The sequence below is a fragment of the Sceloporus occidentalis genome, unplaced genomic scaffold (assembly GCF_023333645.1).
Source record: "Sceloporus occidentalis isolate IW3139 unplaced genomic scaffold, rSceOcc1.0.p SCAF_2, whole genome shotgun sequence".
Classification (NCBI taxonomy): domain Eukaryota; kingdom Metazoa; phylum Chordata; class Lepidosauria; order Squamata; family Phrynosomatidae; genus Sceloporus; species Sceloporus occidentalis.
The window spans coordinates 215,917,869-215,935,360 of NW_028316982.1; the positions used below are offsets into that span (position 1 = coordinate 215,917,869).

Below are 17,492 nucleotides of genomic sequence, written 5' to 3' on the forward strand. Positions count from 1 at the left end.
CCCCCCCCCTTTTTTATAAAGCAATACGCCCTCCCTGGAATTAATGTGAATTACATACTGGATATCACCCCACTCTGGAGACTTTGTGAACCCATGTCTTCAATTGTCTGTTTCATACCTGATCATCTAGGTTATCATTCCTCACTGGAGAAAACAAATCCAGGCTTCCAACTATGCACTCTTTTATATATTGATTTATGTATGTTTTTATTTAAATAACTGTCTCAAAAAAAAAAGAGTTATCAATTTCAAATGGCTTTCCCTTTGGGTAATGGTGGCAGTGGTTCTATTGTTGTTGTTGTTATTTAGGTCTATCCATAAAAGAAAATCACGTAAACAGCACACACAAGATGAAATAAAACAATGCCATATTGTCAACTGTCAAATATATCACTTTATACATACTCTCTCTAAATCCCCCTTGATTAGTTATAGTTGGATCATATGGTCTCTACTTCTTCTCATCCATTTGTTTCCCCCATCCTGATCTAATTTCCTCTCTTCATCCTTCCATTTATCCCCACCTCTTCCCTTCCTATCCACCAACTTTATCCCTCTCTTCCTCTCCTCCTCTCCCCCCGTTTTACATTTTCTTCTGTCTTTCATTAACTTCTCCTTGTTTGTCACACCTCCTCCTACCCTCTCACACTTTTCCATAACCTCTTCACATTTATCCTACTCTTCCTTTCCAACTGAGGAAGTAGTTACTTTAGATTACTAAAAAATTAAGTGTTGTAGTTACTTAAATTTCTTTTGGAAAAAACAGTATGATACTGTATAGAAACATGACTGGTACACTTCAGGTCCTTGTGAGAAAAGACCCTATTTCTTAATGGAGACAAGTGCTAACTTTTGCAGTTTACACTTTCTGGTTTTCTTGTATGTGTTTCATAGGGGGTATGTTAGCGCCAAAGGTCTAAAATGAAAAGTGTGCAGGAAATATCCACTTGGATCATTGAACCAATGTCATATCTTCCCATCCGCCAATTCCTGGAAGATCTTCTAGTGTCAGTAATCTCAGAACAATTTGACTACTCAGCAGTGAAATCTAATCTCTGTACCATGGCATTAAGAATAAATGAGCACTAATACTAAAATCTGGCTGGTGGAACAAATTAAATCTCCATTTTTGGCCATTCAACTGACTAACACAAGGAATTAATTTCTTCCAATGAAAGGGAATGTCTTGGCTCTATGGGAGGAGATAAGGAAGGAGTTGGGGGAGGAGGGATCTAGATGCAGAAGCAAGTATATCCTTACACATCATTTAGAAAACATTATTTTTCTTGTTGTATTGGTCACTTCTCTGTTGCTTTGGTATCCATGAATGCTAGACATTATGTTCTAGCTTAATCTCCAAATGAGAGGTTGCAGGCCTTAACACTGCCAGTAAGCCATGTTCATATATCCTTTCAAGGAAATATTCTCCCCTGTCTGTAAGTGTCTAGATGACAGCTGATACTTCTCAGTTGAGGGCCATAGAATTCTGGAAATATTTATATGCATTTCTTATTTTCTAGGAGACTTACAAGAGGAAAGGAGATGATTTAAAAACTGCAGACCTGTCACTTCAAAAAAACAGCCACTACAAGAATACTAAAGAACAGCTAGAGAACCATTTAGGACATTACTGCATGAGGGGCTGGGGATGGAATTGGAGTGAAATTACAACATGTGATTTTTGAACAACTTTGGCACTCATCCATTGCTGACCAACTGACCCATTGTTATTATCACACAATTTTGCTTTAATGAGAAACTCATCAATAACTGCCAATGGCCTCAAACAGATGGCATCAAATGGCAACCATTGGATCAAGGTGGGATCAGGGTGTGCACATGATGCACACACCTGGAGCGCTCAGAGGCTGTGCTGAGTCTGTGCTGGGGCTCCCATATACAGCCTAAAACTTGCTGTGAAAGGAGATGTTTTTTACCACTCCTTTTTGTAACTCATTGAGGACCATGATAGCAGGTGCTCACAGAACTGTAGCATTTGGTTGTCGTAGTCCTGCAGAAGTCCTGGAGCAATCAGGGTGAGAGTGGCCTCTGACCACTCCTATTGCCCCATCTCCTTGAGCCCAATATTACTACATTCACATGATTGTGCAAGTGTGAATTGCTATAGTGCTACAGTAGTGAGGCTGTGACATCATGTAAGTCAGTAAGACATGAACCATTCTCCCTGCTTCTGTTATGTCACAAAGCTTCCAGTTTAATGAAGAAAATTTTCACAGACTGGCTAAAGGGTTTATTGTCATCTACTGAACCACCAATTCACCAGTAACAACACAAAACTCTAGAATCATGAACTGGTGGAAATGAGTTGCCCAAAGAATCTCACAATTACTCATATGATCTCGTCATTGTGGGAACTTAGATTTTAAAAAAAATACACATGCTCAAGGCAGGGGGAAATTGGGGTGGAGACTTGGGTGATGTACATTGTATGGAAAACTAGGACCAGAAATATTAGTCACAAAGCATGCACTATTGTGATATTAAAAGGTAATGCAGAAATGTGTGTTTTCATAGCATTATTGCTACTGTTGAAATCATGTTAAAGAAATTGCACAGATACAGTGCTAGAGCATCCTGGTATTGATCCATGAACCAGTGCTGGTTTGTGAGTCACTGTCTGAGACCAAGTTTCAAAGGGGGGGGGGGGAAGTAAGATTGTGGTCGATGGCCACAAATATGGTACCTGTTCCTGGCACATTCAGAAAAAATATCCTGGCAACCCCACACATCAAATAGCATAAGAACCACTGTGTTAGTCCACAATATTCCCATGTCTCCTAGTATACTTATCTTGATATATAGTGTCTTTTTTCTGATAATATAATTATCAGTATAGAGAAAATATATTTCATTTGCTGTGTGCTGTCTTGGCTTTGCAGGCTGCAATCCTAAATATAATTTATGTGGGGAACTGAACTCAGTGGAGCTGATTTCTGACAAGTGGTTTCTCAGGAAGTTGGACATTACTTAGAAAAATGCTTCAAAGTTTACCTTTTAGAAAGGCAAAAGTAAACAACATTTTAACTGAGATACTTCCTTCTGTATGTATTGGAATTTCCTACAAAACAACATAGGAAATGAATTAGTTCTTGAGGCAAAACATTCATAATTGAAATAGCATAATATATTCATAAGAAAGACTGATTTTGTACAAAAAATTAATCAGAAGCAAAACAACAGCATGCATTTGCCCTTAGGAGAACATTTGCACTTGCTTTATCAGCCTTCAGTGTTTACCTAACGTTATTAGAACTGCACATGGTACAACGATTGGTGTATTTTATCCTACCACAGCTTCACCCAGGTTGATAACATTAAGTTGTGTTGAGCTACTCCTATATTGCTTCCCCATGGCTCCAGACGGTGAAGGTTTTTTTTAGTACAACACATCTGGACCTTGTAGCACCTTTGAGACAAATTGAATAAAGAAGCTGGTAGCATGAGTTTTCATAGACCTCAGCCTATTTCATCTGATGCATGGGTTGGAGTGGAGAGTCCTGACACAATACACACATTTCAACTCTTTCTAACCCCCATCCTCATGAGGGTACCCTTGACCAATTCATCACATCTCCTCCCTGATTCCCACCAGTACTCATTCATAGGGTTATCTACTCTCCTTGGCTTTAGGCAACACCCTTCCTCATACCTTTGTCCCCTCAACTAAACTTGCCACTTCATTTCCATATCCATACTTTTCTGAATTTCAGTTGACATTCTCTTACTCAACTGACCTTTATAGCTCTGTCTCTGGACTCTCCACTCCATCCAATGCATTTCAGGAAGTAGGCTCAGGTCTACAAAAGCTCATTCTACCAGCTTCTTTCTTTCAATTACTCTCAAAGGTGCTACATGATCCCTTTCATATTGATCTTCCAGACTAACACAGCTAGGTCTTTGAATTTGAACACATCTGGAGGGCATTAAGCTGTTACTGTGTGTAAATGTGTATATGTAAAAATGATAAGAAAAGTAACCTGTAGAACCCATGAGACTGAAAGATATTTGCAGCACATTGTAGACTCATCCTAACAGCAAATTTCGCTCCTCTAAAAACTGTCCTTCAGAGAATCCCCACCACCCTTCATTTTACCGCTCTCTCGTCTGCCAACCTCTACTCTTTCTTCTTCTTTGGTGTGGATTAAGGAAATATGTATTCAGTAAAATTTCCCATTTAGATAGCTCTGTGTACATGGAAATTACTGACTCCAGTTTGCCTAAGACATACTACTGTCAAGGTCAGAAGATTCATTACAGGCACATATTCTGAGAAGATGTAAGAATTAATGCATGTGATCTTAAAGCACACCAAGGAACTATGGGTGGTGAGAAACTCACATGCTATTTCAATAACTATTAAGCATGAAACAGAAAGAAGGACTTTAAATAGTGTAAAATCAGTGATGGGATTTTTTATTTTCATTCCTGTAAGTTCTATAATGTATATTTAAGTACAGTCCATCCTTCATATCTGTGGATTGTCATCCACGGATTCCAGAATCCATGGACAGCAAACACATGAGGGAGGAGCAAGAGGCAGAAGAGGAGGAAGGCAGCATTGAGGGGGCAGTGGGGGAAGAAGAGGAGGAAGGAAGAGCAGGAAGGCAGCCACAGAGGGAAGGAAGAGGAAGAGGAGAAAAGAAGGAAGAAGAAGGTGGCCACAGTGATGGCGGGATGAGGAGGAGGAAGAGAAGGAAAGAAGAGGAGGAGGAGGCAAGAAGAAGAGGAAGGAGGAAGAGGAAGAAGGTGGCAGTGTCATGGGGGGGAGAGGAGAAGGAAGAGGAGGAGGCAGGAAGAAGGAGGAAAGTAGCTATGGTGGCAATGGAGGGAAGAGAAGGAGGAGGAGGAGGAAAGAAGAGAGGGACGGTGGCTTTTGCAAGGGGGAAAGAGGAAGAGGAGGAGCAGAAAGAAAGAGGAGGAAGGAAGAGGTGGAGCAGGAAGGTGGCGGAGCCAGTGGGGGGAAGAAGAGGAGGAGGAGGAGGAGGAGGAATAAGAAAAGGAAAAGGAGGAGTCAGCCGCTCCTGTGCAGCAAAGAGAGGTGCCAGGGAGGCGCCTCTTTTTGTGGTCTGCACCCCGCCTTTGCTTGTAGGTGAAAGGCCAGCAGGGAGGGAGCCAGCCTAGCCTCCCATGGATGGGAGCAGCCACTGAGAGGGCTCTCACGTGTCTTCACCAAATGAGCTGGAATGGTGGTGGGAGTGAGAGAAAGCCGTCTCCTGCAGATCCTAGGGCTCTAGGTGGTTCATATGGAGAGATGTGGTCTCTCAAATAGTCTGGATCTAAGCTGTGTAGGGCTGTATAGGTCATGACCAGTACTTTGAATTGTGCTCAGAACTGAACCGGTAGCCAGCGAAGCTGTTTCAATACAGGAGTTATACGTTCCATATTATTGGTTCCGGTCAGCATTCTAGCTATGGCATGTTGGACCTGCTGAAGTTTCTGAACAGTTTGCAAAGGCAGCCCCATGTAGAGTGTGTTACAGTAGTCCAAACAGGATGTAACCAAGTCATGTGTAACCATAGCCAGATCTGATATCTCAAGGAATGGGCACATCTGGCACACTAGTTTTAATTGTGCAAATGCACTCTTGTCTACTGCTGAAACCTGGGTAAAAGTAACTAACCTCCTTTTTGAGCTTTTTCAGGGAAAGTGTAATATAGTGGCACTTTTTCACTAATTTCCTTTGTTCTGCTTTTTGCTTTCTTTACATAATTTCTGAACTCTAGTATTCTATTAGAACTCTAAGCAGTCTTCTTAAAGTATGGCAGCTTGCACACATAAACACACTCAAATGCACACTTGTTCTAAATAACGGCAAATGGAAAAGTATGTCCAGGATTAGAAGAAATTATTTCTGATTGTAATGTATTCTCCCAAGAATTCTTGGCCATATAACCTCAATATTCATGCAGCCTTAAACCACCAAATCAATTTATATTCCAACATTTGCTGCTCAATCATGCCAACATAACTCACCATTGCTCTGATACTGTAACAAATTTGTAAATAACTATGAAACAAGACACTACTGTTAACACTTGGGGAGGGGGGATTCTTTTACATATAGTAAATGTATGAAACTGATGTCAAGTATTTCCAGCTACATTTTATGATATATTTTATGATAAATGTACAATAATAAATTTGACTCAGATTGAAAATTTGATGGGGAGGAAGGGGAATAGGTCATTCAAGGTTGTAATGCCTCACTAAGTACTACAAAAATTCTATACAGTGTTAAATTCTACCCCCTCCTAATTTATGGTGAACCAGATGGAAATTCTGTTAGGAGCACACTATCGTTTTACTTGAGACCACCCACTCCTAACCATTTCTACTGTATTTGGCTATCTTCAGCTGAGGGTAATGAAGGATTCTGTTCCTGTTTTTCCAGGCACAATGAAATCTGTTCTGTTATCAGAGTCCATCTGACTTGGTGATGGAAAATCCTAACAGATTATTATTTATCAGGTAAATCTACCGTGTTTTGGCTGGTTCAGCCAATAGTAGGATCCTCATTTGCTAATATATGGTAGGCGCATCAAAGATATTGAAAGGAAGACGAATATATCCGCAGCTGAGCTATCACTTGTTTAAAAAATATCCATATATCCCTTCTTTTATTTTAAGGGTGGGGAAGGTTGTTACATAAGGGTGAGGAAGGTAACTCCCATCAGCAGTACCTAGCATAGCCAGTGTGAGAATTGATGAGAGTTAACAATCATTGCAAAGGTCCAGTCTTAGAAAAGGAAACTGGGGATTCAGCTGCACTGCAGAAATAATCCAGATTGGATTTTACTGCCATGGCTCAATGCTCAGTTCTGGGACTGGTAGTAGCATCAGAGATCACTGACAGAGTAGGCTAAATGTATCTTAAAACTACAAATCCCAAAATAACTGTCATGGCTCAGTGCTATGGAAGTGCTGTCAAACTGCATTATTTCTGCAATGTGGATGCAGTCTTGACAGCAGGAATACATTGAAAAGATGAAGATTTTGCTGAAAATGTAGGGGACAACTCTTTCACTGCTTTATTTTCTGGTACTTTAGAAACAAAACCTTTCCATAGGTGTGTGGAGGAAAGGCAATCCTTAAAGTTTGTTTTTCAAAACTGTATTCTCTAACTAAAGTTATTTTTTTTTCTAAATATGAACATTTGAACCATGACACCTATTAGGAATAACAAACTGTTTGAAACAGAATATTTGTTGAGCTGAAAAGAAGTACAATGAGCATATGCTGAATAATAAATTGTTATTTGTTTTACTCTTTGAAATAAAGGCCCATGTATTTCAATAAAATTTTTCATAATCTTTTTGATTTTAAATAAATGTAATAGACTAATCAGGAATGAGAAAGGAATTGAACAGGAAGCAGTGAAGATCACAGGAGAAAAGGTTGAATGACTTTCTGGGAGCCCTGACAACCTATTCATATCACTTTCAAAAACCAGAGCTAGACTATCGATCACATGGTCCAATTACCATTATAAGAAATTCTATACTTAAATCACTGTTGTCAGACTTCTTTCAGTCTTTATTGATTACATTTCTATCCCATCCTTTCTCCAAAAAAGCATGTAGTAGCATTTTACTCTCACATTATCCCCATTGTTCAGCTCAGAGAAAGTCACTCGCTTAAGTCCACAAAGCATTATTCCTGGCTCAGCAATGACATGGACTCATATCCAGTTTATAACTACAGCACCAAAATGAAAGATTATACAAATGTGTACTCACAGATCCCTACTTCTAGCCCAGGACACACTCAGTAGAACTCACTATCATGTGAGTCAGGATAAGTGACCAGTATTACCATGGATCAGTTGTGAGATGTTTGTCTACATGGTTACATAGGCCCGTTACAAACAGGCCAGAATGTACACACGGAGCGCATACTAGGGTTAGAAAGGGGCGGTGCTTCCGCACCCCCTAACCCTAGTGCGCGCTCTGTGTGCACAAAATGGCAGCGGCCGTTCCACACGGCCGCCGCCATGACAATGTCACGACCGTGCCGCCTCTATACGGGGCAGCACGGACGTGATGTCCTCGCTCTGCACCAGGGTGCTTAGTGCGCCCTTAGCACGGAGCAGGAAGGAGCTCCGTTTCGGAGCTCGTTCCTGGTTTGGTCCGCTGGGCGCAGCCTTCACACGGCTGCGCCCAGCGGACCAAAGGAGAAAGGGGCCAAGCAGCCCCTTTCTCCTCCTCCCCGCCGCCGCGGGGTGTCCTTGGGGCTTCAAGCCCTAAGGACACCCCTTTCCAGGCTGCGAGGAAGGGGCCTTTTGCCGCTTCCCCACCTCCTGAAAAGCCACGGATTGGGGCCTCAGCGGCTGACGCTTTGGACACTGAGACCTCGATACCCTGGGGAAAGGGGCGGGTGCAGCCCGCCCCAAATGGGCAGTCTGTAACCCGCCATAAATCCATGGGATGAGCCCTAGCAAATGTTATGCATAGAGAGAGAAGATTTCAGTATGGAAACATATAAATTCTCATGATAGTCAGAACTGGATTCCACACAGAAATAAATGAAACTGATTGAGACAATGGAAGCAGCATAGTCTGATGAATGTTTACGGTAGTTTCTTCATAGCTATCTAGTGAGAAGACTCCTGTTGGAAAAATGCTCTTCCTGTACTGACAGGTGGAGTGAATCAATTCTACTGTGGCCCAATAGCCAGGACTGTTTATTCAATTTGGGAATCTGGCTGGGACAGGACACAATGGGGCATTGTTCTATGAACACCTTTGAGCTGCAATATTTTGCCCTTAAATTGCGCTTAAGGATGTTGTATAGGTTCACATTTTGAAATTAGCATTGCTAACCACTTTCTGTTGTAAGGACTGCTTTAAATCAAATAAAGTGATGCTTCTTTTAAAATCCAACACTGCTATCTTGCCTATGGTGTCAGTGCAGAATTCTATGACATTTCTACACAAATCAACATGCAAATCTATCCTCTGACACATAGAAACACAGAACCAAGGATAAAATTAGTACAAGGTAAATTAAGAAAGGAGATAATTCAATACTTACTTTCACATGATGGTAAATATTCTTAAAATACAACTGTATTGTTTACAATGGTGAAAAAAAGCCACACTCTTGCCAAAGGCAGTGCTGACAGTCTTCATGAAATACAGGTACATCTGTGGAGGATCTATGGTTTTCAGTCCTTAATCTGACTTTGCTCTGAAGTAAGCAAAATTGAGGGAAAGCCTGGGGTTTCCAAAAAACCCCGGAGTGCCTCTGATTTTTTTTTTTTTTTTGGACTATGTGGACAGTTGGATTGAGTTGGATTCAGCAAATCCAGTTGTTCACACACCAAGAGGTGTGTCATTCCTTTTATCATGCACTGAGCAGCACACAGAAGGGGATGGATTTTCTTTGGAGTTACTGCTACCACCACTTCTTCATCTGCCAAGCCTCTCTCTGTGAGTGCCTGCCTCATGTGCCGCAAGTCCTGCTGAGGTCAGAATGGGACATCTGTGTGATCAAGGAGGAGGAACTGATCTCCCCCTTCTAGATCACATGGCTGGATGCCTCCTAGAGATGTCACAAGGCAGTGATGCAAGCATTGGCAGTGACATCTCAAGGAGGCATGTTTTCCACCAGTAATATGGTATCATCTGCATATTCGAGATTGTTGATGTTCCTTCCTCATATTTTCTCTCCTTCTGAGTCTAAACTGGCTTTCCTTATTTTCTGTATCCAAGTTGAACAAATAGGATGATAGAATGCAGCCTTGCTTGATCCACTTGCCAATTGAGAACCAGTCAGGTGCTTCATATTTTGTTCTAACAGAAGCCTCTTGTCCTAAGTACAAATTTCTCATCAGGACTATCAAATATAGTGGCACTGCCATGACATTAAGAACCTTCCATAGCTTTTTGTGGTTTTATACAGTCAAATGCTTTGCTATAGTCTATAAAGCACTTTTTTTTTTCCTGGAATGTCTTTGTACACTCCATTAACCATCATATGTTTTCAGTGTGATCCCTAGTGCCTCTTACTTTCCTGAACACTTGCACCTCTGTGATTTCTCTCTGTATATATGATTGGAGTTTATGTTGCAGAATTTTGAGCATAATTTTGCTTGCATGGGTGATTAATATTATGGTTCTATAAGTACTGCAGCCTGTGTCACCTTTGTATTGTGGATTAGGACATACATTGATTGTTTCCAGTTTTGTTTTCCAAATTTGCAAGCATATGTTAATTAGTAGTATAGTTGTTTCTGTCTGTGTACACCGTAGCAGCTCAGTTGGAATAACATCTATTCCTTGTAATTTATTTTCCCTAATTTCTCTTATTGCAGCATCCACTTCACTTTTTGGATTTGGGTTCATCTTTGTATGGTTCCTCACTCCATGTGCCATTCATTGTTTCATCTCTTTTATATAACTCTTCTATGTATTACATCCAACTTTAAAAAAAAAATATCTTCTTGATCTTGTCTTATTCATGTCATGGAAAATTCCAGACCTTGGTTTAAACTTCTTTTTGAGTTCTCAGATTTTGTAGGAAAGGTCTCTTGCTCTTCCTTTTTTATTGTTGTTATCTGTTTCTCTACATTGATCATTATAATAGTTTTCTTTATCTTTTCAAAGTAGTCATTGCACAATTGCATAGATTTGGTTTTGTTCCTATCTCTCTTTACTTTTGCCTCTCTGTAACTTTAATGCTTGTTTAGACGAGGGAATACAGATACAGCTTTCATGATAGGCAATATTTCCTGAAATTCTGTCTTCTACACAGTTTCAGTTGTCATATGATGGATGCTGCTTGTGTTCATTCCTTAGATGCTATTATTTTAGTAGCATCAGGACAGGTCAAATTAGTGCAACAAAATGGATCATACTTATTTTAAAACAGATACCGTTTGTCATTCCCTTACATGGGGATCTGTTCCGGACACACAACACACACACCCTGCAAAAGGTAAATACTGTGTATGCTGGATCCCCACTGAAAACAATGGGGCTCGTGCTTGCGGCAGAGTGCAGCACACATACATGCACCATTGCCTCTTCCAATGCACAGCTTTCAGCATGTATGGCACATCTGTGTATAACACAGGTGCACTGTATTAGCAACCAGTATTTTCCATCTTCATGTTTAAGACTACTTTCTGATTTGTATTATCTGTGTTATTTTGGGATATCTACTGTTTTATCTTGACATGTTCAAAGCATAATACCGCTATCACCTTTGGAAGGAAATTATCTGTTAACAGATGTTTTATTACAACTGTGTTATTCTGAAACATATTAGTCTACATGAACTGTACAAAGCAACTAAAATAAATGTTTCCTATGGAACCATTTTAGTTAAATGAATTGACCAATAATAATAATGAAAATGAATTGCAGCATTTTAAAACCATAAGATTTTCTGTCATGGCTGAGTGCACTGACCTCCCTTCTGCTGGTTTTTTTTTTTTTTTGGGGGGGGGTTACTTTAAAATTAAGCAGACACACATAATTCAGTAGTAGAATAGATGTGTCCATGTATAATCTTCAGTGCAACTGTTTGTCGTCAGAAAGGTTCCCAGACATCAAAGCTGGGAGAAATCTCCATGTAAGACCCTAGAGAGCTTCAGACAACCAGCAGGATCAGTAGCCCAGCAGAACAAAAGGCAGTTTCATACATTCATGTGATCCACAGTATCATTTTACAATTACCAGTGTGTCCTGAAAATAGTAATTATAGCATTAGCTACTCATCTTCATATACCATGGTGAATTTAGCTTCATTTAGTCATATCTCACCTGGAGTGGTTTGTTCAATCTTGGGCACTACAGTTCAAGAAAACTATTGAGAAGCTGGAAAGTGTCCAGATAAGAGCAATCAAGACGATCAAAGGTATGGGAACCACTGTGAGGAATGACTTTGGAAGGTAGGTTTATTTAGCTTGGTGAAGAGGAGACTGAAGGAAAGCACCAGAGCACCTTCAACCTATGTACAGATAATACCAAATTCATGATGCCCTCTTTTCTTCATTATGCATGGGTATAAGGTATCCCCTTCCTTGACCTGGATGGCTTATTAATAGTAGTACAGGAGGAAGAATGAAACTTAATGGTTGATTTTGTTGGTGCACAAAAATCCAACTGATGATCAAATTTTGGGTGAAAAGGGTTTCTCTGAAGAGGCATCCAATTATCCTTGCCTCATACAGGTGTAATGCCTCTTCAAATAAGATGAGTCCTATGACACATTGCAAAGTCAGCATGGTGTAGTAGTTTTAGTGTTGGACTGTAAATCTGGGTTTGATTCCTGGTTCAACACTAAAGTGAGGATTATCCAAGCCATTGTATTCCCCATCACCATGTGTGGATGTGAGAGCTAGATAGTGAGGAAAGCTGACAGGAAGAAAATCAACTCATTTGAGATGTGGTACGGGAGAAAAATACTGAGAATACTGTGGATGGCCAAGAAGACAAATATGTAGAGCAGAGGAAGACAGGGGGTCTTGGAGATGCCCCATCCATATGTTCATCATGAGCTGAAGTCAACTCAAGGGCAGTTAATAACAACAACATATTGAGGATGGAATAAGCTTATTTTCTGCTGTTTCAGAGACATGAAAATGGAACAATGGATTCAAACTACAGGAGAAGAGATTCCACCTAAATATTAGGAAGACCTTTTTGATGGTAAGAGCTGTTTGCTGGTGGGATATCATGTCTCAGAGTGTGGTGGAGTCTTCATCTTTGAAAGTTTTAAAACAGAGGCTGGATGACTATCTATCCAGAGTTATTTAATTTTGTAATCCTGCATGGCAGGAGGTTGGTTGGATGCCCATGCTGTATCTTCCAGCTCTATGATTGTATATCATGCCAGACACCAGTCAGCAAGATTTGTTCAGAGCAGGTTTGCCATTGCCTTCCCCTAAGGCTGAGAGAGTATGACTTGCACAAGGGCAGTTTCTGACTGAGCTGGGAACTGAACCCTGGTTGACTTGAAAATCATGAAATTTGGAATCATTCAAATCACTACGTCATTAACAAAGAAGACATATTCTTGCCCATTACATCTTGAACAAAAACAATGGAACCACAGGCAGAAATAACCTGACTAGAACAGGGATATGTCACATCCCATAAAAGAACAGTTCATGTCTCAGCGATTATTTAAGTTCCAAACTAACAATACATATTACTACAATCAGGTCAGGTTACCTTGCATAGGTAAACAACATCTCTAAGCTTCTAGAAACCATTTGAAGCCTTCTTTCAAAATATATCAATTTCTTCTTCTTTTTTTATAAGCATCCTGTTCTCTTAGATTTCCATTTTGGTAGCCACACTTCTAGATCCATGCTTTAAAAAACTGCTGAAGATAAATGGTAAGGCAGGCTTTCCCCTTTTCTTTCTGTTTTGCTAGATGCAGCTGCTGCTCATCTTGGCTGCTATAGGGTAGGTATACCCAGCTATATTAGGACCAACTTCGATACATTGTTTACTGGCATAGAACATTTGTCTTTCTCCAGCCCTCCTGAGCCATCCTTTCAGTACCAATGCTGCTAAAAAAAAAACCCCAACAACTTCCAGCTAGACAGAGAACAATATTGGAAAAGGGACATTTGGAGAGGTATAAAAAGCCCTTGTCAAAAGGAGCCTCTTTGTCAAGGGAACTTCTGTATAAGAAAGTGATGGTTGTCCAATAAGGATATAGCTCTTTATTTTAAAAAAAATGTATTTTGTTTTACAGTCGGCCCTCTATACCCACAATTATTTTATCCATGGATTCAATCATCCACAGTTTTAAAACATTAAACACACACACACACACACACACCAAAAAGCAAACCTTGATTTTGCATTTTATACATCATTTTACTATGCCACTGAATTAATTAGGATTTGAAAATGCATGAATTTTGGTATCAATGGGGTGAAGTCCTGGAACCAAACCCCCAGTGGATACCAGGGTCCCACTGTAGTTTGCTGAATAGCCATCATGTTTCCTGGATTTGACAATACCAAATTTTGCCACAATAGGGGAAACTTTATCCATATGGAACTTGACACTTTGACATTTTTACCTCCAACAAATGTAAAACTCTTTCATCTGAATTACTATTGGCACTTACAAGTTTTTCCAGAAGGAACAGTACAGGGACTTCTTGAAAATTCCAAGTTCTCTGCCTGAGAAAGGTGCAGTTAACTTTGCACAGGACAGGGACTGCACGAATTTCAAGTTATTTTTCTGTTGCTAATGGAGCTGAAATTATTACCTGTCTTTTCCCCCTAGTTTCCATATAACCAAGAAGGGTAGTGGCCTCTGGCTATAGTGAAATTCTTCCACACCATCTTAACTGAGACAAAATGTAGGCTTGTGACTCTAACATTGGCCCGGTACAGATGGGTCCTAGGGTTTCTGGGGGAGCAGGGCATGCATATCATGAGCCCACTGCAGCTGCGTGGCACCATCCAGATGGTGTGTGCAGTAATGACATGCAAGCAGCGCATCATCCAAACAGGCCTGTGCTGCTGGCACATCATTGCGCCGTCAGTGGTGCTTTGGCATGGCACAAGTATGCTGCAAAAAAGTAGCCGCTTCCAGGCACTCCTTTCTAGCTGTGCAGCAGCGTCACACAATTTGGTTACGGCGGCGTTGCTGAGGAGCAAGGAGAAGTGCCTCCTTGGTGCCTCTTTTTGGCGCTCTGTACCGCACCATTATTACTTTTCTTCTCCTGTCTGATTTTTAACATGTTTGCCTGATGAAGAAGCCAGTGAAGGCTTTGGAAGCTTAGATGAAGTATTTTATACATTTTGGTTGGCCAATAAAGGTATTGCTTTTTTGTGGATATTGGATTTTGTTGTATTTTGCCCCATGACCGACATGGCCAATCCTAAATATATTCATTGGTCTACCTAGCCCATTATTGATACTGTATTTACTTGCAGCATCTTGCCACAGATTTTTTCAGCCCAACTTGGAAGTGCTTGGACTGGATTTGGAAAGTCCCCAGACCTACTACTGTAGTTGGTAGAAGATATAGTTGCCATTAAAAAAAATAGTCCATGTAACTTTATGGTATAAGTGTGATCCACAACAATTAGCAAGAGAAAAATCCCCATCTCGGTTCTGTGGCTGACCTGATGACATTGGGGCTGTACAAACAGCCTCAAAGGAGTGGCCTCCAGCTGCCCTTTCTTCAGCCAGATTGGGGCTGTGGCAACCGCATGCTGCACCTTCGATCTGGCCTTTCCAGGGTGCAAAAAGGAGCCAAAAAAGCAGTCAGAGGAAAAAGTGTCACAGCTATTATTTTTTCTGCCCAGTCAGAACACCCAGTTGTTGGCAATAAAAGCAAAGCTACCTGTAGTTGCTTGTCAAAAGACAGAAGTTCTTACTGAAGAGGAAGTGCAACTGAAGACACTAGTAATTACTTTTAAGTAAAAAAAATGTGATGGAGCAATTACTGTATTTTTACAATTTACAATAGTATTTATAACTAGTATTAAGTGCCTACTTCTCACCAAACAAAAAGGGACAGGTGTCTTTGCCTGCTTTTTTAGCAGTACTCTTAGCTGTTTCCCTGGTTTTTAGGTTCCTTTTGAGAAATACAGTTTTTGGGCTTCCACTCCTGTTCTTTGCTAGGTTGTAGGAGTTCCCTGGGAACCTCCCACAAATCTGTGGAACTCCTTCCAGAACTGCAACCCCCCCCCCCCCCCCCGGAAGGCAGTCATTTTTGCATATATTTTGGGGTTTCCTTTGAAGGACTTCTTGGGGTTCCACACCTGGTCTCTCCCACTAGACTATGAGTATTCTGGGCATTTCATAGTAACATGAATCTGTGAGACTCTTTCTTGAATTACAAACCCTCCAAAAAGGATTGACACAGGTTCTCCCCAAGAGCCCGAAATCCCCCCAGCTCTCCATAGCATCTAAGAAAATGGGGATTATGGTAATGGTGATGCTAGAGACGAGGCCCTGGAACCCACACTCATATACCCTGTGCCATGAGGGTGTGTCACCACTTCGCAAATGCTCATTGGATAGAACTGGGGATGAGGGAGTTGGACCAGTTAGTGATGTCTGAAAATGGCACTATTCTGGAAAACATGTCACTAGGGGAGAAGAAAGAAGGTTTCATCTTCATCTACAGCCGTGAAGCTCAGACCTAACTGTGCACGAAGGACCTTTCCCTTTTGGGTTCTGATGGTCTGGAAACCTATTCTTCCCCTCTGGGGTCCCAAGACAAGATCAGAGAGGGGTCACACCAACCCTGAAATCCTTCATTTTACACAACAAATATGGCTGCCATTTATCATGTTAAAAGAGGCATTAAAGCTGCATGGAAGATCTGACAGGAGCAGAACTTGTTCCTAGTGTTCAGAGGTCCCAGGGCAAGTTTGGAGATGAGTCACATGCACCCCAAAGGACCCCTTTTTGTACAACAAAAATGTCTGCCACTTCTCATACTTAAAATGATGTCATGCCTACAGGGAAGACCTGACAAAATCAGAACCTGTTCCTAGCGGCCAGGGGTGTGGGGCTGAATTGGAAGAGGGGTCATATTCTACCCTAAAACCATATATTATTTTGTTTTGTTTAAAAAGAAAACAAAGATGGCTTTCCTCCTGAGGGATTTGTGATTCAGGTAGAGGTCCCACAGATTCATGGTACACCCTCTGGTAACCCCCAGAATCCTCAGAATCAAGAGGGGAGACCAGGAGGGAAACCCTTTAAAAATCCCTTTACAGGAAGCCCTAAATACGTGTAAAATGACTCCCTCTTTGAGGAACTTGGGGTTCTGGAAGGGGTTCTACAGATTTATGGGAGGTGCCCAGGGAATCCCCCAAACATAGAAGAGAGAAGGAGTGAACTCCAAAACGAGGGAGGCAGGATTAAGAGTATCCCTTAAAAAGGGAGGCAGGCCTAACTGTCACTTTTTGTTTGACAAGAAGTAGACACTTATATACATGTGTGAATACCGCTTAAATATTTAATAACTGTCCTTTTTTCTTAAAAAAAAATGAGTAAGGGAAAAATAAAAAGTCCACCACCCCAAGCAATTTATCTCAAATAACACCAAACCAAGCAATTTTATTCCCTTCAGCTAAACATGACCTCCCCCCGCCCCCAGGGAAAGCAAACGTGACACTTGCAGGCAAGTAAAAAAAAAAAAGAAGTCCAAAATCCCACCATTAGATGAACTTGCTGCACTTACCCTCTGAGACAAGGAGGATGTCAGAAAGCAAGCAGCTCCATGATTCAGACAGTCCTTGCAACTTTCCTTAACAGGCACAGATATACATTTGCACATGGAGGGAAGGAGACCTTCCTTTGAGTTCAAGCAGACAAGCAATTCAAGAGACTTTTCACTGTACAAGAGTCATGGAACCAGATTTCTTCCCAATATCAGGACCCCAGTAAATAAAATCATTCTTCAGAATGTGTAAATTTACAGCGCTTTATAAATAAAGGTTAATAATAATTATTTCAGACCCGTTATCTGTATTCCC

General features: G+C 40.9%; 1 protein-coding gene across 4 annotated transcripts in view; it reads right to left on the reverse strand.

The window, feature by feature from the left end:
- Window positions 1–17,267, reverse strand: part of LOC149319683 (roundabout homolog 1) — a 764,680-nt gene extending 747,413 nt beyond the window's left edge. For all 4 annotated transcript variants that reach the window (XM_089512200.1, XM_089512201.1, XM_089512203.1 and 1 more), the window contains exon 1: window positions 17,198–17,267. The gene's annotated coding sequence lies outside the window, so the exon portion shown is untranslated. The remainder of the gene's footprint in view (window positions 1–17,197) is intronic.
- Window positions 17,268–17,492: the final 225 nt, after the last annotated feature.